Raw genomic sequence first — 23,995 nt, 5'->3', positions numbered from 1 at the left:
TTGCTTGCCATGTGCAAGCAGCATAAAGTCTACATATGGCAGGGACAATCATGGTTAATTATTTTCAGTTCACTCTCAGCAAGTGGGCCAATGCAGAGACATAACGGATATATTGACTGCGATTTTCTGGGCACCTTCGCCGTGGATTCAAATCCAGTAATGGCCGCAAACTCTCATGAGAGGCCAAAAATGGGATTTGCGCCAGCGAGAACTCAGAGCATGATGTTCCTGGGCCCTCTCACCTGACCTAATCAGGTTCATGCCATGCGAGGGCGTGAATTTGAATTAATTTAAATAGGTCTTAACGGCTAAAACATGTTGCTTCCAGGATCACCAGATGTTCTTCCATGCCGGCAGGAATCACTACTGGTTTCCAATAATAACAACTAGCCCCGATGACCATGCTGGGGGCTCAGAGGTGAGTGGTGGTGAGGGACAAGGCTGGGCAGTGCCCCGGCACATCCTTCTGCCATTCTAGCACTGCCCATGGCACCCTAGCAGTGTCAACCTGGCAGCGTCAACCTGGAAGAGCCATACTTCGCACTTCCAGGGGTGGGGTCAGGGAAAGGACCCCACCCCTGGGGGTGGTTCTCATGATGCATTGGGGATGTGGGGGATTAGGTCCTGATGCCAGCAATGGTTATGGGGTGGGGGGGTGCGGGGGGGTGGCTGGCCTTCACTTTCTCTTTGAGATTGGGGAGCCCTTTAAAAAGGATGCCCCGATCTTTATAGAGACGGGCTTGCCAGCATCTTTAGGCCCCGCCCCGCCAGAGTGACAGCGCTGAACAAGCCCACTGCTTTTTCTTTTGGAAAATTTGCAGTAAAAACCTGGCTGCTTGACTGAGGAGGAATATACCAGTTTTCAGTCATAGAATTTCATATAATTTACATTGCAGAAGGAGGCCATTCGGCCCATTGAGTCTGCACCGGCTCTTGGAAAGAGCACCCTACCCAAGGTCAACACCTCCACCCTATCCCCATAACCCAGTAACCCCACTAGTAACAATTTTGGATACTATGGGCAATTTAGCATGGCCAATCCACCTAACCTGCACATCTTTGGACTGTGGGAGGAAACCGGAGCACCCGGAGGAAACCCACACACACACGGGGAGGATGTGCTGACTCCGCACAGACAGTGACCCAAGCCGGAATCGAACCTGGGACCCTGGAGCTGTGAAGCAATTGTGCTATCCACAACGCTACCGTGCTGCCCTACACTAAAGCTTACACTACATTTTTGGGGGAAATTCAGTCCATTATTGATGACGATGGGAGTCAAATTATTTGCCAGCTGGCAGAATATGTTATTTGTTACGAAACTCACTGGACAACAGTGGAGCTGAAAAGTTTTAGGGATATTTTATTGCTGTGAATGCATCATATAACAACCCGGAACTTTGTAACAACAAATGCTGATGAGGGGTAAGTTATTATTATTATTTCAAAATTAGTAAGTTTGCAGGCGACACAAAGATTGGTGGAATTGTGAATGGTGAAGAGGATTATTAGAAGGGACAGCAGGATATAGATCTGTTGGAGATTTAGACAGAGAAATGGCAGATGGAGTTTAACCCGGCCAAATGCATTTTGGTAGGTCTAATACAGGTGGGAATTATACAGTAAATGGCAGAACCCTTCGGAGCATTGACAGGCAGAGAGATCTGAGAGATCACAGGTCACTGAAAGTGGCAACACAGGTGAATAAGGTAGTCAAGAATGCCTACAGCATACTTGCCTTCATCGGACGGGGCAGTGAGTATAAAAATTGGCAAGTCATGCTGCAGCTGTACAGAACCTTAGTGAGGCCATATTTGGAATATTGCATGCAATTCTGGTCGCCACGCTACCAGAAGGGTGTGGAGGCTTTGGAGAGAGTATAGAAGAGGTTAACCGGGATGTTGCCTGGTCTGGAGGGTAATAGCTATGAAGAGAGGTTGGAGAAACCCGGATTGTTTTCACTGGAACAAAGGAGGTTGAGGGGCGACCTGATAATAATAATAATCTTTATTGTCACAAGTAGGTTTACATTAACACTGCAATTAAGTTACTGTGAAAAGCCCCTAGTCGACATATTGCGGCGCCTGTTTGGTACACAGAGGGAGAATTCAGAATGTCCAAATTACCTAATGGCACATCTTTCAGGACTTGCTGGAGGTTTACAAAATTATGAGTGGCATGGACAGAGTCGATAGTCAGACACTTTTACCCAGGGTGGAAAAGTCAATTACTGGGGGTCTAAGGTTTATGGTGCGAGGGGGAAAGTTTAGAGGAGATTTGCAAGGCAAGTATTTTACACAGAGGGTGATGAGTGTCTGGAAGCCGCTGTCGGGGGATGTGGTGGAAGAAGATACGATACCAATGTTTAAGAGGCATCTTGACAAATACATGAACAGCATGGGAATAGAGGGATACAGACCGCAAAAGTGCAGAAGGTTTTAGTTTTAACAGGCATCATGATCACCGCAGGCTTGGAGGGCCGAAGCGCCTGTTCCTGTTCTTTGTTCTTTGAGTAAACAGTGAAGGATCAACAATGATGGTGACCTGATATTTAACTGCACGTTTTTGCAAGCACACTGCAGTTGATGAGTTGAGGTGCCTATTAATGCTCTGCAGAAGTTGTAAGTTTTTTCATTCTCCCTATCTTTATGACATTCCCTTTTAATTATCTCCATCCCTTTAAATTTTGTTTACACACAGCTTGTTCTCCTCGCAATGATGTCATCCCCAAGCTCCATTTGAGTTTGAACAGGAGCTGTGATTAATTAGACAAATGTGGCTTGGCAATTTGAGTGCTCTTAGCACTTGAGAGTCAGGTGGGTCTTAATGTAGCACTGATCAAATTAGAGTTAATTTATATGGAAGAGGAAATGCATTGCAGAAAGCCATTGTTAAGCCTTTGCAAGATCTTGGGATGCATTTAATGTTACATAGAATCATAGAATTTACAGTGCAGAAGGAGGCCATTCGGCCCATCGAGTCTGCACCGGCCCTTGGAAAGAGCACCCTACCTAAGCCAACACCTCCACCCTATCCCCGTAAGCCAGTAACCCTACCTAATCTTTTTGGACACTAAGGGCAATTTAGCATGACCAATCCATCTGATCTGCAAATCTTTGGATCATTCTGGATCATTGTGAAGGACCTTCCACCTGTTAAGGTACATGTATTGGTGTGTGGTTATGCGGGAAGGAGGACACAGGTGATAACTTCAACAGTTTATCACAGAGGTCTTTCACTGCTCTCCAATGCCATGCCTGTAGCCATGCAGGAGTGACTTCTGATGCCATCCCCCACATCGCATTTCCGAACTGGTGCATATGTGAATGAACGCACATTCTATATCTTCCCCATTTCTCGGTTGGGACAATCTGTAACTGTAAAGAACAGAACCGAAATAGCAGTAAAAAAAAATGGAGAACTTGAATAGAACATGAACTTGAACTAAAATTTAGCGGAAAGCCCAAACATGTTACCCCAGAAACACCACAGTTTTTAACCTTGGGGTTTGATCCCATGCCCACCCCAGGCTTGCCTGGTGCTATCCACCATGTGGACAATATCCCAGCTGCCTCCCAGGGTTAGCCAACTTGGTGACTACAGGCTCGAGTAGACCACATGGTGGATAGCACCAGGCAAGCCTGGGGTGGGCATGGTGGCTGCAGGGCTTGTTGCCTTGGTAGCAGGCAGGGGCTCTGTCTCAGCTGGTGTGGGAGGAATGGACTGCAAACTCAGAGTTTGGCCTCTGTGGCGCTTGGTGGGGCTGGTTCAGGTAGCTGAAGCAGCTGACGTCGGTTCCTAACATACATGGCACCATCCGAAACAACCACATAGCTGTTGGGCTGGGGGTCATTGGCTGTGCATGACTGTCAGCTTGCCATAACCCTGCGGAATTTGTATTCTGACTGTCTGGCCCGGTTTCAAAGTCCGGAATTTGCCGGCATTGCGATCAAAATAGCTCTTCCCCCTTTGCTGTTGTTTCATCAGGGTTTCCTTCACTTTTGTTTCCACTGCAGGCTGCAGTGGGGTTTTGGCAACAGGGGTCATTGTCCAAGTGTGCCTAGAGAACATTCTCTGTGAGGCTGAGAGCAGACCTTCCCTTGGCAGGTTGCGCAGTTTAAGCAATGCAGGTTAAAGGTCTGCGATGTCGCGGAGGCAGTTTTCACAGAAGTGCTTTGCTGAATGTATTGCTCACTCCACCAAACCATTCGATTGTGGATAAAGGGGGCTACTTGTAACATGATCAAAGTCCTTGGACTCACTGCACACAAACTGCATGGCATTGTCTGTCATTAGCCATTGTGGATGGTATGCATGGTGAAGTATCTGCTCAGCATCCAGATTACTGTGGTGCTATTCATGTCAGGTAAGGACTCAACTTCAAACCACTCTGAGAATTCATCAACAAGGACTAGATGCTGTTTCACAGTCCAGCATTCAAACTTTCTGCGGTGAGTGACCATCGAAGGTCTGGAATCTCATGAAGGTGCAGTGGTTCTTTAGTTTGGTGAGGCTTGTGCACATTTCATGTTACAGACTCACACACCTCCCTCACTATATCGCCATACATTGGCGGTGGGTACATAGTTTAGTTTGCTCTATGCTTTGTCGCATTGCCCTCCTCCCCACCCCCAACCAACCTCCCCAAGTGTCCTTGGTGCTTGGTGTAGTATTTCTGCAGAAGGTAAGGGATTACAAAATTCTGGCCCTGCAGTATCAGTCCATCTTGCACTGTTGGCTTAAAAACTGTGGAGCTCATGGGGAAGATCTTTTGCCATTGCAGGCCATCCCTTTATGATGATGCCGTAAGTTGCTTGCGTGTGTGATCTTTTTACAGGACAGCTTTGAGTTCATCGGTTTTCCATGATGACGACAATTGGATTGGGCAGCACAGTGGTTAGCATGGTTGCTTCACAGCACCAGGGTCCCAGATTCGATTCCCGGCTTGAGCCACTGTCTGTGCGGAGTCTGCATGTTCTCCCTGTGTTTGTGTGGATTTCCTCCGGGTGCTCCAGTATCCTCCTACAAGTCCAACGATGTGCAGGTTAGGTGGATTAGCCATGCTAAATTGCCCTTAATGTCCAAAAAGGTTAGGTGGGGTTGCTGGGTTATGGGGATTGGGTGGAGGTGTGGGGCTTAAGTGGGGTGCTGTTTCCAAGGGCCGGTGCAGGCTCGATGGGCCGAATGGCCTCCTTCTGCATTGTGCATTCTATGATTCTATGTCATAATGTCAATGTCTTACTTATGCTCAGCATACTCAATGGTGGGTAGATGAGCCCTGGACAAGGACTCTGCTAAGTATCGTTCCATGCCATCCTAGTGGATCACATTGAGGTTGGATTGTTGGAGCTCAAGGATCATTCGCTGAAGTGCCGTATGGAGGGGCTTTCTGAAGATGGTGATGAGCGGCTGGTGATCAATTTCAACAGTGGCTGGACAGCTGTAAATGAAATCATGAAATTACCGAGAGTTAAGGACAGGGACCAGGATTCTCCGTTCGTCGCCGGAATCGTGAAATCTGATTGGGCATAGAATCGTGCGTGAATCGAAAATCGAAGCCGGGCACCCAAAGGGATGCCATGTTCCGGTGTCTCAGCAGTGGCGTGAATGTGTCCTACCCCCACATTCCGGCGTGGGCATTCAAATTGTCCAGTAAATGTCATTGGAATATCATTTACCATCCCTTCCCGGTACACTTTGGGTATCCCGCGATGCTCCGTCTTCGACAGGAGGAATTACCGATGGCGAGGTTCACTTGTGGTATCTAAAATCGGGAAGCAGGCGCTGTGGATGCTGAGGGAGAGAGAGGAGGTAGTACATGTTACCAAAGGCGCGACCATGGGCTGTCGGTCCTGCCGCTGTATTCTTGGCTGGAATGGGTGTTTGTTGGAGAATAGAGTGCTGATACGCCGCTGCAGCTTGTCAGCTTCTCGCGTGCCAATCTCGACCCCGATTGGAATTGCAATAGTTCCATGTGGCACTGGTGCTCGCCCATTAATGGATCCTGAATTGCTCCGGGATTGCCGCTGCTTTCGGGGTTGTAGAACATCACCGATTCAGTCCCGATGTCAGCACTTAGGGCTGGATTCTCCGATTGCCGACGCCCAAATCGCGTTCGCTGATCAGCCAGAGAATCATTTTAATGCCGAAATCGCGGACGGCACCATTTTTCCGATGCTCCGCCCCCTCAAAAATGGCATACTCGAGGAGTACACCGCACGCCATTGGGATGGCCTCAGGACATCACCTGAGGCGCTTCCCCCGATATTCAGCCCCCAATGGGCCAACTTCCCAACCGCGTGGGACACGTGTCCTCTCACTTTTCATAAACCTGGTGTGGTGGCTGCGGACTGTGGGCAGGAACCATTCCGCTGGCCAGTGGGGGGCTTTGGCAGGGGCTGGGGGGACTGGTGGAGGTGGTCCGGGGGGTGGGGAGGGGGTTACAGGGGGGCAGTGTTTGGCAGGCCGGATCCACACGGGGATGGCGCCATGTTGTACAGCACGACTGCTGCAGGTCGCCGACGTGTGCAAGCGTGGCCACGGACCCGGCCATTTTGCATCCATATCGGCAGGTAAAGCCGGGGGCTTTATCGTGCCATGGCTGCTAGCCCCCCAGCAGGCAGAGCATCGGTGGACATGTTCCGTTATGTCGGTTGGTCAATAGGGTTACCCATTGTGGGGCAGCCCCACGCCGTCGGGAAACGCCCGGGCTGCCGGCAAAACGGAGCATCCCGCCGGCAGAGAATCCAGCCCAGTGTCACTGCCCTTGATGCAAAAGCCACTGGTTTGCCATTCTGGAAGCATATGCTCCAAACCCGTGCTGAGACACATCTGCTGCCAACACCATAAGTTTTCGGACAGCAAGGTCTTGTAACACTGGAAGGTCCGAAAGCTTTCTTCACTGCAGTGATGAGGTCAACATTTTGTTGGCTGCAGTAGAATGCTTCCAGAGGCTAAAAGTTTTGTTGTACCTCCAGCTCATTCACATGCTGAACTTTGGAGAGGTAGCTGGCTGCAACGTGTCTTGTGGTAGTGGCAAGTTGATATGGCTGTGATCCGCGACACTTGGCAAAGAGTTTCTATTTACCACAGTTGTTGCAGCGCTTGTTAAATGTAAAGCATGTGCTTCTTTTTTGTGGGTGCTAGTCAGTGCAGTTTGAGCAGGGTGTGTTTTGTACAGAAAAGACTTCAGATTTGCTACTTAATTATTTTGTGCTCCGCTCAGACTGTTTATTCAACATGCAAGCATTAGTGGCGAATTCCAACGTTAAGTTTTTTCTCAAGGAGTGGCTGCTTGTGCACACTGTTGCTGTGCAATCCATACACTACAAGGAATCTTACAAGTTAGTCAGTGTGAGCACAAATTCGCTTTTTTTTTTGCCAGAATTTTCAGTTGAAACATATGACTTTATCGATTCATTGGGTTTCGGAATAGCAGTACCGAAAGCGTGTTGATTGATGATAACGTTTTTTGCCGGCGTGCAGATATGTTCAAATTTCTTGAGTTGGACCTCAGGTCTTCCCTCTTCTGCAATGCAAAGGATTCCGATTTCTCCACAACCTCCGGGCCCACCAGGTTCGGCAAAGTACAGGCTTGGACTTTCTTCGACTTGCCGGACAAACCGGCAGAGCAGTTTATGCACCGTTTCTTCTCATAAATGTTCCAGCTTTCGGACAATGTTCTTGTCAAAAGTAAGCGGGTTGGTGCGGCAGAGCTCTTGTGTCTTCTCAGCCAGCTCCTGACATCATGTATTGTTGTGTGGTTGTGCTGGAATGAGGACACGTGATAATTTCAGCAGTTTATTACAGTGGCCCTCGACTGCTGGTAGCCATGTGGGAGTGATTTATGATACCACTCCACATCGCATATTAGTCCTGGTGCACAGGTGTGAGCAGACATTGATGATGAAATCCAGCATTGAATCCAATGTGTCAGTGCAGTCTTCATACGCCTGAGGAACAGTGTTTGAAGACCGAAACCTCAAACCCAGCACTAAGCTCATTGTCTCCAGAGCAGCTGTGGTCCCCACCCTCCTGTGTGCATCAGAAACATGGACAACGTACAGCAGATACCTCAAATCCCTGGAGAGACATCACTAACGTTGCCTCTGCAAAATCCTGCAAATCCACAGGCAGGACATGCGTACCAAATTCAGGGCCCTCTCCCTGGCCAATATCCCCAGTATCGAGGCATTGGTCACACTCAACTAGTTGCGATGGGGGAGGGGGGCTACGTTGCTCCCATGCCCAACACAAGACTCCTGAAACGAGTGCTCTACTCCGAGCTCTGCAATGGCAAGCGATCATTAGGAAGGCAGAGGAAACGCTGCAAAGATACGCTGAAATTCGGCCTAAATAAATGCAACATCCCAATCAACACATGGGAATCACTTGCCTTAGAACACACAAACTGGAAAAAAAGCATCCGTGAGGGTGCCAAACACCTCAAACGGCATGGGGTGGAGCACGTGAAGGCCAAGCTTAAACAACGGAGAGCGCAGAATCCAGCGTGTCCCACCCACCATCAAACACCACCCGCCAAACCTGTGGCAGAGTCTGTGCATCCAGGATTGGACTACTCATCCACCGCAGTACCCACCTCCTCAGAGTGGAAGCAATTCACCCTCCACTCTGAGGCATTGCCCACGAAGGGGACGGAAAAACAGGTCATTTGGCAATATGTGAATGAATACGCATTCGACCGTATAATTCTGAAGAGTAATTGTGTGAGGTGCATTCTGATGCTGAGCGGAGTTGACAATAATTGAACCAGAACTGTCAGACTGGGTTTATAAGTTGCTCAGACTGGTCATTAATAACCTCGCATAGAGTCGTTATCTAGGTTTCAAGGCTGCTCCTACCCACACCTTCAAAAGCCGTTTACACTTTACCAGTAGGGAGAGGACTTCTGCACCAGAAGAATGTGACTTGGAGCTAGCTGGGGAATATTTGAAAGGTATTCGCTTGTACGTGTTAGTTCTGTCGCTGAAATATAACCACATCCTAATAAGTGATCAAAGATTTCAGCATTTTTCTTCACTCAAAAACATTAATTTAACACCGACTGGCTGATATATTTCTGATTAACAGCAATGCAAGGGTTACGGGGATAGTGGGTGTGAAAGGCATTGATTTGTCCGATGGGTGAACAGCTCAGACTTATTAACAGAGATGTGCTTATAAAGATTGCGAGCTTGTCTCTTTCCCTCAATGGATCCCGGTTGACCTGGAAAAATCCAGCATGCTCTTATTGTATTCCTGATTTCTGGCACTTGCAGCAGTTCTCCCTGTCTATGCAAAGCCCGTGCAGGGAATGGAGTGGATGACAAAATTCCATTTTCTCATTTCATTTCTTATCACTTCTATATTGTGTTTTTCCCTCGTCTGCTAAATAGGGATTGGCTGCTTTTTTGGCGATGGAATAGTGCTGGAAGATCCGTGGAGTGTATTTATCACAATGACATAACAGACAAGCCTGGAGACAATGTTTTTTCGACACAAATGAAGTTTTATTCAAAGAGAATAATATCAGTGCATTCTGCTGATAAATCGAGGGAAAATTGGCTACACTTTCAATGGTAATAACGCTATTTAAATATACTTTATGTATCAAAGAGTGTAATAGTACATAACTTCAAATAAGATTGTTTTAAAATGACAGCTGTATCAGATATAATGGAACCTGTTCTGCACTTCAAATTGCATATTATCAGGAGGAGGACTGAATAATCGGTCCCCTCAAAGGACATTAAATGAGGAGAGACAGGCCTTTGATGTAATGTTACTGTGACGTTGTTTATTAGTTTTTCTCTGTAATAAGCTATTTTTAATGGGGAGAGGTAAAGAGAAACAGCTGTTACTGTTTTAGAAAATGTACATAATCTTAAACATGCAGCAGTCTAGTGTTCGATTAAAATAGCAAGTGAACATATAATTCACATTGCTAAACTCAGCAACAGGAAGTCTGGTGTTGAGCACCAGACAGACTTTTGGTGGAATCATGTAACTAAAAGGGTTGAGGAGCTTTCAGTTGGATTTTGCCATTTGAGAATCTGTGGAGTTATGAACGGAACAAAAAAAGAAATTAAAAACAAACAACCCACCTCAGTCTGTGAAACTTTCCAGATTTTGAAATCATCTGATGGAACAAAACCCAAAATGTAAAACTGTCTTCCCTTCAGTGATTATTTATTTCCCTCTCTTTGATTTGATCTGATTTATTGTCACATGTACCAAAGTACAGTGAAAAGTATTTTCCTGCAGCTGAGCGAACGTACACAGTGCGTACATAGGAGACAAAAAGAGTAATCAACTGACAACATTGACAAATGGTGCATCGACAAACAGTGATTGGTTACAGTGCGGAACAAGGGGTCAAACAAAGCAAATACATGAGCAAGATCAGCATAGGGCGTCGTGAATAGTGTTCTTACAGGGAACAGATCAGTCTGAGGAGGAGTCGTTGAGGAGTCTTGTAGCTGTGGGGAAGAAGCTGTTCGTATCTCTGGATGTGCGGGTCTTCAGACTTCTGTACCTTCTGCCTGATGGAAGGATCTGGAAGAAGGTAATGCCTGGGTGGGCGGGGTCTCTTATAATGCTGTCTGCCTTCCTGAGGCAGCGGGAGGTGTATACAGAATCAATGTGGGGGTGGCAAGCTTGTGTGATGCATTGGGCTGAGTTCACCACACTCTGCAATATCTTGCGATCTTGGGCCGAGCAGTTGCCATACCAAGCTGTAATGTAGCCGAATAGGATGCTCTCTATCGCATATCTATAGAAGTTAATAATAATAATAATCACGTATTGTCACAAGTAGGCTTCAATGAAGCTACTGTGAAACTCCCTAGTCGCCACATTCCGGCGCCTGTTCGGGGAGGCCGGTACGGGAATTGAACCCATGCTCCTATCATTGTTCTGTATTACAAGTCAGCTGTTTAGCCCACTGTGCTAAACCAGCCCTGCTCAGTTTGTGAGAGTCAATGTAGACATGCCAAATTTCTTTGGCTTCCGTCGGAAGTTGTTGGGCTTTCTTGACTGCTGCATCAACGTGAGTGGACCAGGACAGACTGTTGGTGATGGTGACCCCCAGGAACTTAAAGCTATCGACCATCTCCACTTCGGAGCCATTGATACAGACGGGAGTGTGTCGTGCTGCACTCCCTGAAGTCAATGATCAGTTCCTTGGTCTTTCCAACATTTAGAGCAAGGTCTAGGGAGAGGACGAATTTTAACCCTTTCCTGTTTAAAGTCATCACAACATCCCACTCCAACTAATTAAAACGTCTGAGATGATTCCACTGGTAGAAGAGACTAGAATCCGAGGGCACAGCCTCAGACTGAAGGGACGATCCTGTAAAATTGAGATGAGGAGGAATTTGTTTCAGCCAGAGGGTGGTGAATCTGTGGAACTCGTTGACACAGAAGGTTGTGGAGGCCAAGTCACTGAGTGTCTTCAAGACTGAGATAGAGAGGTTCTTAATTAATAAGGGAACCAGGGGTTATGGGGAGAAGGCAGGAGAATGGGGATGAGAAACGTATCAGCCATGATTGAATGGCGGAGCAGACTCGATGGATCGAAAGGCCTAATTCTGCTTCTATATCTTATGGTCTTATGATCTTAATTTGCTAAATCAGAATGGATTAAATCTTAAAATCCAATTTAACATAAACAGGTTTCAACCACAACTCAGTGGTGGCACTATCAACACTGGGTCAGAAGGGTGTCGCACTCCAGAGGCTTGACTGTATAACCTAGAGTAGGCTGACACCTCAGCGCACCCCTAAGGAAATGCTGCACATTTGAAGGTGCTGTCTTTCACATTCAATGTTAAACTGAAGCTCCACCTAACACTCCATGTGGATGCAAAAGATACCAGTGTTCAAATAAAAGAACATTACAGCATTCTTACTGTTGTGCATTTTACATATTTGATTTACCTCAGATCAATGCAGAGGTTACATTAGTTTCTAGGAACAGGAACTATATTACAGGGTTTTATACAATGATTTAAAATATCTACCCCACTCTTTCAGCTCAGTTTCTAGTAGCTTCTGTGTGATCCTCTGGTTACTTTGCTCTGAGTCAATACCCAGGTTAAGCACATGGAGCATAGGTCAGTTGCCAGACTCGCATAATTAAAGACTGAACAGTTGAACGGGACACAAAGCATTCAATGTCGCTCATGTAGCAGCGGAATCCATCAATTCACTGCAGCAACGTTGTACCATACAGATGAGGAAACTTCCAATTTCATCCCATGATGTGTGTTTAAATAATTCAGGAATGGACGGTGGTGCAGTGGTTAGCACTGCTGTCTCACGCGCTGAGGACCCCAAGTTCGATCCTGGCCTCGGGTCCCTATCTGTGTGGAGTTTGCACATTCTCCCCATGTCTGCGTGGGTCTCACCCCCACAACCCAAAAGGATGCGCAGGGTAGGTGAATTGGCCACGCTAAATTGCCCCTTAATTGGAAAAAAAAATAATTGGATACTCTAAATTTACAGAGAAAAAATGAAATACACAAATAATTTGCAGAGAGCATCTATGAAGTAGCTCCAGCACGTGATCCAGATATGTCCTATTCAACGAGCTGTATTTATGAACTAACGGATAAACAACAGAAAGCCCAACATGAATACCGAGTGCCGTTCCTCGAACCAGCATTGTACTGATCAATATATGACCAGTCTCCTTATTTTCCCTTCTCGGTGATTATATTTTCTCATTATTGTGATATTCATCAATTTTTTAAAAATGCAATGCTTGATTAAATGGTGATTGCTTTCGAAAACATAATGTCAAAAAATTGCATTTGAAGAATCATTTTTTCCAAGCATAGAGACACAGATATATATTGCTGTTTGCAGCGAATCTGTTAGAAAGGATTTCATTTATTTAAACCCTATTCTGTTTATTTTTCCCCTTGTTAATTCAGATCCCAGCAATAACCCACATGCCACGATGCAAAGACTGTCAATTAAACCAATTGATTTCCCCATCTCAGTCGGGGAACAGAACTTTGAGAGCATGTGTTAATTCCCTTCCCAATTGGAAGGGTCTGACTGTGTTTGGGAATCTATTATGCATGAAATAATGAAAAGAGATTGGAAACTCATTATGCACAAAATAATGAAAGGGTAACTCTTATTCTCCTACACCAGTGATGCATCAAACAAACTAACCATTGTATCAACTCATTTCTAGCCAACCTCTGTTTCATGTCTGGGCCTCTTCATGTGTTTAAACCACTTCATAGGCAATTAATTACTTTTTGATGTGTAGTCATTATTGTTAACGTAGGTCAATTCTTACACAAGATGTTTCTGACAGAAATTAAGACAATTAACCAGTTAATTGGTTTTGATGGTGGTGATTGATGGATAAGTATTTGACATCAGTGTTTCTATTCTCCTCACGATGTGCCATGGAATCTTTCCAACAACTGCACCTTCCACCAATGCAGGATTCCTTCAGCACTACAGTGAAGTGCTCGCCCAGGTACATACTGGAGTGTTAACAGTAAACCAATCTGTCACGATCCAGCAAAAACAACACAAAGTCCGATGCTGAGGAGTTATTCATGGCTCAAATATGATGAACTATTTTAAGCTTATCTAGTCCACAAATGACTGTTCATGGAGAATGAGGTGAGAGGAATGATGGATAGACAGCACCATAATGGCCGTGCTTGGAAATTAAAAAGCTATCACAGTCTGAGATCATTAACATGCACGGCCTTAATTGCAGCAGTCATTAATGAGTCGCATATTTCAATGAGTTAGGAGCGCCTCAAACCACCAACAGAAAAACAAAACGTGAAAGGTTGGGAGAAGATTTTGTCCCAATCCACACCAATTCTTACCCAAAGACGTGTGTTGCTTCCATTTAAGTGCAGCACATGAGAATTCTACCTGATCAAAATGACACTTCATCATAATGACACCACCCCGAATTCCGTGCTATTTTCTTTAGTTTTACAGTGTAAGATCAGGGTAACTAATTTTTTTCCGCTTCCAATTGCCAAGGGCACGAGCACCGCATCCCACCCCCACACACATCCCCCTCCCGGCCACCCACTCGCCTATAACTCCCTCCGTGATACATACCTGCCGCACTATGGGGTGCGGGCCCTGGGTTGGCAGTAACAGCGGGTCTGGTCCATGGGATGGAGGAGGATGGTGAGCTCTGGTGCTCCGCATCATGTGACAACATCCGACTCCTGCCCACGGTAGCACTTTCCACCATCCACCTGGTTGATCCCTGCCTGCAAGCTGGCCATTCTACCACACCGTCCCATCGAAGCCCTGGGGTGACAGGGTTGGGGACAGAAGGTGGGGATGGAGCCAAGGCCACCCACAACATTGGCCCATTCCCCCCCCCTCTGCCCAGCCCAGGCTACCCACAACATCCGCCCATTCTCACCCCAACCCCCTCTCTGGCCAGCCCAAACCAGTCCATCCCTCACACCCATCCGACAGAGCACCGAGACAAGTTGTAACAGTGTAAACAGGTGTTTAATGTGACAACATATAGACAGATTGGTGCCCTGTACCCATGCCAGCTTGACTCGTGTCAAAACTTCTGGCCTAATGGGCCCTAACGCTACGTCTTGGTGGTTCCCCAGATGGTACAGCAGGAATAGAGGCGGCCTGCTGTGATTCCCGTCCTGCGAGTTGTGTCCCTATTGGCGGACGTCTTCTGGGGCGACCTGGCCTTGGATCCCAGGTAGCATGGTGTCGCCCTCTTCTACCTGCTGACCATGAGATGCACCAAGCCAGGAGGGAGTCATTCTGAGGTGCAGCGGTGTTCCGGCACCTCCCCTGTGGCCATCACCGGCACAGGCCTCATCACCATCAGCACGATGGCCCCCGGGCTGCTCCATGGGAAGGGGGTGTGAGTGGAGCTATCCCCTTAGGCTCCTCCGCCAACTGGTGCTGCCAGTCCTGGAGGCCCACTCTGGTCATGATCAGGGTTTGCATGTTCGCGGCCAAGGAGCACAGGGAGTGAAACTTCTCCATCACCCATTGACTATGCCACCATCTTCTGTGTTTGTGTCACATTAGCCAGTGGCTGAGTCATCTTCCTTTGAGACTGGGCCACCTCCCTCTGTGTCTGCACCATGTTGGCCAGCGCCTGGGCAATGCCGCTGATGTTCCCAGCCATGGCCTGCTGTGGCTGGGCCATGTTCAGAAGCGCCGCTGTGATTTCCAGGTTTCTCTGGCACATGGCTGCCTGTGAGGTGGCAACCCTGTCCTGGGCCTCGGCCAACACCTGCACAGAATATCCCAGGCCTTGGACATGTTGATCGAAAGCAAACCACTGCGGATGCCACCCGTGTGCTGTTGGCCTGGGTGGCACGCATGGTCGGCACCACCTCCTGCTCCTGCACATAGTTGGACTCCTCCAACAGCACCTGCAGGTCTGGATGCTCGCTGACAACCCCTCACATAGTCCCTGGCTCTGTGACGGCATCTCCACAATCGATGGTAGTCTGTTCCAGAAGTCCGAAACCCATCTGGATGGCAGTTAGTTCCTGGGCTTGGCCTGCCCTCTGACCGTCCGCCCCCTCGGGTGTTCCTACCTTCACCTGATGTACCGGAACAGCTGTGTGGTGCGCACCAGAGAGTGTCCCAGGAACCTCTCCAATAAAGTGCCCAAGTGAGGTGAGCGTCTCTGGGATGGTGGAGGGTGTTGGAGACGGCTGTGACGGGAAGTCGGTGTCATCCTCAGTCATTAGCCCTGGGGGGTCCTGTGTCTCGGGCGGAGGACTGCCGTCCGAGCTGATCTCCTCGCCACTGCTCGACTCACGGGGAGGCTCCGGCTGTGGCTCTGGCTGGTGGTGGGGGGGCGCCTGATGGACCCGCCCCATCACCAGCAGATCCTGTAAGACACAAGACAAGATGCATGATTAGACTGCAGACCGAGGGGAGCGCGGGTGGTGGGGGAGTGGTATGTGGGTGAGGGTGGTGTGGGAGTGGTATGTGGGTGAGAGTGGTGGTGAGGGTGAGGGTGGTGTGGGGAGTAAGGGTGGTGTGGGGGTGAAGATGGCGTGGGGGTGAGGGTGGTGAGGGTGGTGTTGGGGGGGGGGGGGGGTTTGTACAAGATAGGAGCAGAATTAGGCCATTCAGCTCATTGAGTCTGCTCCACCATTCTATCACGGTTGATATGTTCCTCATCTGTTACCTACAATGCTATAGATTAAGAGCTGGATTGCAAAATCAGCCAGAGCACCTCCTTCCTAGAAGACTGGATAAAAGCAAATTACTGCGGATGCTGGAATCTGAAACCAAAGAGAAAATGCTGGCTGCATCTGTAGGGAGAGAAAGGAACTAACGTTTCCAGCTTTGACAAAGGGCCGTCTGGACTCGAAAAGTTAACTCTTTTCTTTCCCTATAGCTGCTGCCAGACCACGTAGAACAGATGACCGAGGAGCGAGAGTCGGCAATTTAACCACCTTCAACCACCAGGCCATTCAAGGGGAGGGAGCAAATAGGCAAGTTGTAGTTGTAGGGGATTCTATTATCGGGGGATAGATAGTATCCTTTGTGAGCAGAATAAAGAGTCCCGCATGGTATGTTGCCTGCCCGGTGCTAGGGTGTGTGACATCTCTGACCGGCTTGAAAGGATACTGGAGAGGGAGGCGGAGGATCTAGTTGTTGTGGTCCATGTCGGTACCAACAACAGAGGCAAGTCTAGGAAAGAGGACCTGTTTAGAGATTATAAAGAGCTAGGATTCAAATTAATAAACAGGTCCTCAAGGGTCATAATCTCCGGATTACTGCCCGAGCCACGTGCAAATTGGCATAGGGAGGCAAGAATAAGGGAAGTTAACACGTGGCTGAAAGAGTGGTGTGGGAAAGAGGGGTTCCTTTTCATGGGACACTGGCATCAGTTTTGGGACAGGGGGGACCTATACTGTTGGGATGGTCTCCACCTGAACCGAGCTGGGACCAGTGTTGTGGTGAAAAGAATAAATAGGGTGGTCAATAGGACTTTAAACTAAAGATTGGGGGGGAAGGGAAAGTCAGGGAACCAAGAGGTGAAGTAATCAGTGGGAAGCGTAGCTGCTTACGAATACAAAAAAGCACGAAAAGACAAAACTCAGGAGAGGTTACGATAGTCCCCATCCCACAAAATATGACACAGTGTATGGAAAGGCTCAGTAAACCAAGGTCCACCACACTAAGAAAACAAAAAGGGACGGTCAATAGAGAATTAAAGGTGCTATATTTAAATGCGCGCAGTGTACGGAACAAGGTAGATGAGCTTGTGGCCCAGATTGTGACTGGCAGGTATGATGTGGTAGGCATCACAGAGACATGGCTGCAGGGGGTTCAGGACTGGCATTTAAACATCCAGGGATTCACAACCCATCGAAAAGACAGGGAGGTGGGCAGAGGAGGCGGGGTTGCCTTGTTAATTAGGAATGAAATTAAATCAATAGCACTAAATGACATAGGGTCAGATGATGTGGAGTCTGTGTGGGTAGAGTTGAGGAACCACAAAGGCAAAAAAACCATAATGGGAGTTATGTACAGGCCTCCTAACAGTGGTCAGGACCGGGGGCACAAAATGCACCACAAAATAGAAAGGGCATGTCAGAAAGGCAAGGTCACAGTGATCATGGGGGACTTCAATACAAAGAACAAAGAACAAAGAAATGTACAGCACAGGAACAGGCCCTTCGGCCCTCCAAGCCCGTGCCGACCATACTGCCCGACTAAACTACAATCTTCTAAAAGAACAAAGAAATGTACAGCACAGGAACAGGCCCTATGCAGGTGGACTGGGTAAATAATGCTGCCAGTGGACCCAAGGAAAGGGAATTCATTGAATGTTTACAGGAGGGCTTTTTGGAACAGCTTGTGATGGAGCCCACGAGGGAACAGGCCATTCTGGGCTTAGTGTTATGTAATGAGCCAGACTTGATTAAAGATGTTAAAGTAAGGGAGCACTTAGGAGGCAGTGATCATAATATGGTAGAATTCAATCTCCAATTTGAAAGAAAGAAGGTAGAATCAGATGTAAAGGTGTTACAGTTAAATAAAGGTAACTACAGGGGCATGAGGGAGGAACTGACGAAAATCGACTGGGAGCAGAGCCTAGTGGGAAAGACAGTAGAACAGCAATGGCAGGAGTTTCTGGGAGTAATTGAGGACACAGTGCAGAGGTTCATCCCAAAGAAAAGAAAGGTTATCAGAGGGGGGATTAGGCAGCCATGGCTGACAAAGGAAGTTAGGGAATGCATCAAAGCAAAAGAGAAAGCCTATAATGTGGCAAAGAGTAGTGGGAAGTCAGAAGATTGTGAAGGCTACAAAAACAAACAGAGGATAACAAAGAGAGAAATAAGGAAAGAGAGGATCAAATATGAAGGTAGGCTAGCCAGCAACATTAGGAATGATAGTAAAAGTTTCTTTAAATACATTAAAAACAAACGGGAGGCAAAAGTTGACATTGGGCCGCTCCAAAATGACGCTGGTAATTTTGTGATGGGAGACAAGGAAATAGCTGAGGAACTAAATAAGTACTTTGCGTCAGTCTTCACAGTAGAAGACATGAGTAATATCCCACCAATTCCGGGGAGTCAGGGGGCAGAGTTGAATATGGTAGCCATCACAAAGGAGAAAGTGCTAGAGAAACTAAGAGGTCTAAAAATTGATAAATCTCCGAGCCCAGCTGGGCTACATCCTAGAGTTCTAAAGGAGATAGCTGAAGAAATAGCGGAAGCGTTAGTTATGATCTTTCAAAAGTCACTGGAGTCAGGGAAAGTCCCAGAGGATTGGAAAATCGCTTTTGTTATCCCCCTGTTCAAGAAGGGAACAAGGAAAAAGATGGAAAAGTATAGGCCAATTAGCCTAACCTCGGTTGTTGGCAAGATTCTAGAATCCATTGTTAAGGATGAGATTTCTAAATTCTTGGAAGTGCAGGGTCAGATTAGGACAAGTCAGCATGGATTTAGTAAGGAGAGGTCGTGCCTGACAAACCTGTTAGAGTTCTTTGAAGAGATAACAAATAGGTTAGACCAAGGAGAGCCAATGGATGTTATCTATCTTGACTTCCAAAAGGCCTTTGATAAGGTGCCTCACGGGAGACTGCTGAGTAAAATAAGGGCCCATGGTATTCGAGGCAAGGTACTAACATGGATTGACGATTGGCTGTCAGGCAGAAGGCAGAGAGTTGGGATAATAGGTTCTTTTTCGGAATGGCAACCGGTGACGAGTGGTGTCCCGCAGGGTTCAGTGTTGGGGCCACAGCTGTTCTCTTTATATATTAATGATCTAGATGACGGGACTGGGGGCATTCTGGCTAAGTTTGCCGATGATACAAAGATAGGTGGAGGGGCAAGTAGTATGGAGGAGGTGGGGAGGCTGCAGAAAGATTTCGACAGTTTAGGAGAGTGGTCCAAGATATGGCTGATGAAATTCAACGTGGGCAAGTGCGAGGTCTTGCACTTTGGAAAAAAGAATAGAGGCATGGACTATTTTCTAAACGGTGACAAAATTCATAATGCTGAAGTGCAAAGGGACTTGGGAGTCCTAGTCCAGGATTCTCTAAAGGTAAACTTGCAGGTTGAGTCCGTAATTAAGAAAGCAAATGCAATGTTGTCATTCATCTCAAGAGGCTTGGAATATAAATGAGGGATGTACTTCTGAAGCTTTATAAAGCATTAGTTAGGCCCCATTTAGAATACTGTGAGCAATTTTGGGCCCCACACCTCAGGAAGGACATACTGGCACTGGAGCGGGTCCAGCGGAGATTCACACGGATGATCCCAGGAATGGTAGGCCTAACATACGATGAACGTCTGAGGATCCTGGGATTATATTCATTGGAGTTTAGGAGGTTGAGGGGAGATCTAATAGAAACTTACAAGATAATGAATGGCTTAGATAGTGTGGACGTAGGGAAGTTGTTTCCATTAGCGGGGAGACTAGCACCCGGGGGCACAGCCTTAGAATAAAAGGGAGTCACTTTAGAACAGAGATGAGGAGAAATTTCTTCAGCCAGAGAGTGGTGGGTCTGTGGAATTCATTGCCACAGAGGGCGGTGGAGGCCGGAACGTTGAGTGTCTTTAAGACAGAAGTTGATAAATTCTTGATTTCTCGAGGAATTAAGGGCTATGGAGAGAGAGCGGGTAAATGGAGTTGAAATCAGCCATGATTGAATGGCGGAGTGGACTCGATGGGCTGAATGGCCTTACTTCCGCTCCTGTGTCTTATGGTCTTATGGTCTTATAATGTGATCATGGCTGATCCCATCCTGGCCTCAACTCCGCCGTCCTGCCCGGTCTCCATAACCCTTCAACCCATTACCAATTTAAAATCTGTCCAGCTCCTCCTTAAACATACTCACTGTCCCAGCATCCACCGCACTCTGGGGTGGTGAATTCCCCAGATTCACAACCCTCTGGGAGAAGTAGCTTCTCTTCAAATCTATTTTAAATTTGGTACCTCTTATTACTGTGTGGCGAATATGGAGAAGGTACGGAGCTGACTCCCAATGGGCCAGAAGGAGGAGAGTTTATGTAGGGGGGTCGGGATTGAAGGCGCTAGCGACAGCGCCGCTCCTGACGGCCCTGGGGAGATACTCAGGGAGTCCGATAGTAATAGCTTTGTTGAGTATTTGAGGCAGTTTCGACAGCACTTCGGGTTGGGGGCAGGGTCAAGGGAAATGCTGATTCGGGGGAACCATAGATTTGAGCCAGGCAAGTGGGATGGACATTTTTGGAGATGGGAGGAGAAAGGAATTGGAACACTAAAAGATTCATTTCTTGGGGTGGTTTTGCGGGATTGAAGGAGCTGGGAGCGAAGTATGGGCTGCAGCAGGGGGAAATATTTAGATATATGCAGGTTCGAGACTTTGCCAGAAAGGAGATACAGAGCTTCCCAGGAGAGCCGGCTTACACATTGCTGGAGGAGGTGCTGATGACAGGGCGACTGGAGAAGGGAGTAGTATCGGCGGTTTACGGGGCTATTTTGTAGGAGGAGAAGGCACCACTGGAAGGGATCAAGGCAAAGTGGAGGGAAGAGTTGGAAGAGGGTATGGAGGAGGGGTTCTGGAGTGAGGTGCTCTGGAGGGTGAACACCTCCGCCTCGTGTGCGAGGTTGGGGCTGATACAGCTGAAGGTGGTGTATAGAACATACCTTACAAGGGCAAGGATGAGCTGGCTCTTTGACGGGGTAGTAGATGTGTGTGAACGTTGCGGGGGAGGCCCTGCAAACCACGTTCATATGTTTTGGTCCTGTCCAAAGCTGGAGGATTACTGGAAGGAGGTGTTTAGGGTAATTTCTAAAGTGGTGCGCATGAAACTGGACCCGGGCCGTCGGGAGGCTATATTCGGGGCGTCAGACCAGCCGGGGTTGGAAACGGGCACGGAGGCAGATGTTGTAGCCTTCGCCTCGTTGATCGCCCAAAGGCGGATCCTGTTAGGGTAGAGATCAACCTCTCCATCCTGTGCCCTGGCGTGGTGGGGGGACCTGCTGGAATTCTTAACGCTTGAAAAGGTCAAATTTGAACTGAGGGAAAGGATGGAGGGATTCTACAATTCATGGGCGTTGTTCATTATGCACTTTGGAGAATTGGATCACATCAAACATTAGGGGGGTTGGGGGCTGGGACGGTTGGGGGGGAGGGGGACAGTATTTGTTAATGGTGACTATGGGTGATTCCTGATTCCTTTTTGTCATTTGTTTATGTTAACATGCGAGCCAATGTCTGGGGTTTGGTGGGAGGATGGGATCGTTGTTATTGATATGGAGATTGACATTACATTCGTTACTGATTATTGTTGGGTGTAAATTTGGGAGAAAATGTGAAACAGGAGGCGAATAAAAAAATATTTTTTTTAAAAAATAATTTGCTGCCTCTTATTCTAAGATTATGACCTCTGATGGCCAGCTCCACTGTGCCGAGAGTGTGGCCATGTGGCATATGGGTTCCATAAGTTGGATTGTGCTACACTGAAAAGAAAGTTTTGAAACTCAAACAAATTCAAATCAAACATGTGTAATTCATTTATCAATCCGCTCCCTGGTACATATTGACACAAGAGCTTGCAACAGGAGGCTGCTGGGGATCGAAAGAAAAAGTGGTAAAAACATGGTAAAAGAGATTCCATAGAATTGTTACAGCATATAACAAGGCCATTCAGGTGAGACCTGGTCTAATCTTCACTTTCTCGGTTTCATTGGCAGCACGGTAGCATTGTGGATAGCACAATTGCTTCACAGCTCCAGGGTACCAGGTTCGATTCAGGCTTGGGTCACTGTCTGTGCGGAGTCTGCACATCCTCCCCGCGTGTGCGTGGGTTTCCTCCGGGTGCTCCGGTTTCCTCCCACAGTCCAAAGATGTGCAGGTTAGGTGGATTGGCCATGATAAATTGCCCTTAGTGTCCAAAATTGCCCTTAGTGTTGGGTGGGGTTACTGGGTTATGGGGATAGGGTGGAGGTGTTGACCTTGGGTAGGGTGCTCTTTCCAAGAGCCGGTGCAGACTCGATGGGCCGAATGGCCTCCTTCTGCACTGTAAATTCTATGATAATCTATGATTCCTGGCCAACCAAAATCCCACTTTAGTGGAGGTAGCTGGTGATTTGAATGGCCAGCAGCCTCTGCGAACCGTGCATGCGCGAATCATTGCCATTCCCTGTGAAAATAGGAAGTGCAATGTTTGGGGACAGCACTTAGGATTTACGGGTATGTCTGCCATTTTTGCCACAGTGGAAAGCCTATCCCCCATGGTGAAAATCTAGGCCTGAATCTACCTCCAACGCATTCTCACTACTCACTGTGAAAAATAAATTCCTCATGTCGCCATTGCTTCTTTCGCCAATTATCTTAAATATGTGCCCTCTTGTTCTGAATTCTTCTACCAATGGGAACAACTTTTCCCCACATGTTCACAGCCTTCATGATGTTGAATATAATCCATCGAATCTGCTCTGAATCTTCTCTTCTCCACATGGAAATGTCCCAGCTTCTTCAATCAATCAACCTAACTGAAGCTCCTCATAAAAGCAAATTACTGCGGATGCTGGAATCTGAAATGAAAGAGAAAATGCTGGAAAATCTCAGCAGGTCTGGCAGCATCTGTAGGGAGAGAAAGGAGCTAACGTTTCGAGTCCAATGAAACTGGTGCCATTCAGCTCTGGAGGGAGAACATAGGGCAGGATTCTCCGTCCCGCAGGGCGCGTCCCTGGGATTCTCCGTCCCGCCAGCCGGCCAGTGGGCTTTCCATTGTGGGCAGCCCCACGCCGTCGGGAAATCCCCGGGCTGCCAGCGCGACGGAGAATCCCGACAGCGGAGAATCCAGCCCTATATAGTCTCTCAAATAGAGAATCCGGTCAATCTTCTTGAGAATTAGTGGTGTTCATTTTCATGCAATTGGACAAGGTCCAAATTTCTACAAGTATCAAGTTTGTCCACAGATTATTGAAAGTAAAATATTCAAAGGATTCTCGTGTGCTCGTGGCTTCCACATGATTTGGGCAATGCCCATGAATTTAAGGAGCATTTTGAATATCAGCCTGACACATGTTACTCTTTACAGACAAATGAGAGTCCCAGGTTGAATTATTTGCTTGTGCTCAATCAGCTGATGTCACCTGGGACATTGGTGGGGAAATTACTATTGGCCTCAGCCCCCATGTCAGTTGATGGGGAATATCGTGACCTTTGGAGCTATTTGATAAATTAATGTATCAGATCACAATTTTTGCATCTTCTGCAAGGGATATAGGTTTTCTTTCGGTTATTTGAAGCAAGTCAATGATGGTAAAAGCAGGCAAGTGTGTACAAAGTGTGTTAGATTATTGATGTGTCCAGAGTCTCAATAAGGAGTTGCAATTTCCCCCAGTGCCGCGCAGTAGCTGCATTTCCCAGGTTGTCCTTTGCTGCAGTGGGAGTAAAGTGGGTCGGTTGAATTCACATAACATATTTTAGACACTCTAACAGAATACATCACAAAGACAGAAGCACTAATCACCATAGTAGTGGATG

At 47.4% G+C, this 23,995-nt stretch overlaps 1 long non-coding RNA gene across 1 annotated transcript in view; it reads right to left on the bottom strand.

Annotated features, from left to right (window-relative positions):
• Window positions 1-9,487: 9,487 nt before the first annotated feature.
• LOC140398213 (uncharacterized) overlaps window positions 9,488-23,995 on the bottom strand; it is a 114,481-nt gene continuing 99,973 nt past the window's right edge. The window contains exon 6 of the long non-coding RNA XR_011937437.1: window positions 9,488-10,771. This is a non-coding gene — a long non-coding RNA (uncharacterized lncRNA). The remainder of the gene's footprint in view (window positions 10,772-23,995) is intronic.

Source organism: Scyliorhinus torazame, chromosome 21 (assembly GCF_047496885.1).
Source record: "Scyliorhinus torazame isolate Kashiwa2021f chromosome 21, sScyTor2.1, whole genome shotgun sequence".
Taxonomy (NCBI): domain Eukaryota; kingdom Metazoa; phylum Chordata; class Chondrichthyes; order Carcharhiniformes; family Scyliorhinidae; genus Scyliorhinus; species Scyliorhinus torazame.
Note: the sequence above shows the minus strand (reverse complement) of the source record. Positions and strands in the feature narration are given on the sequence as shown.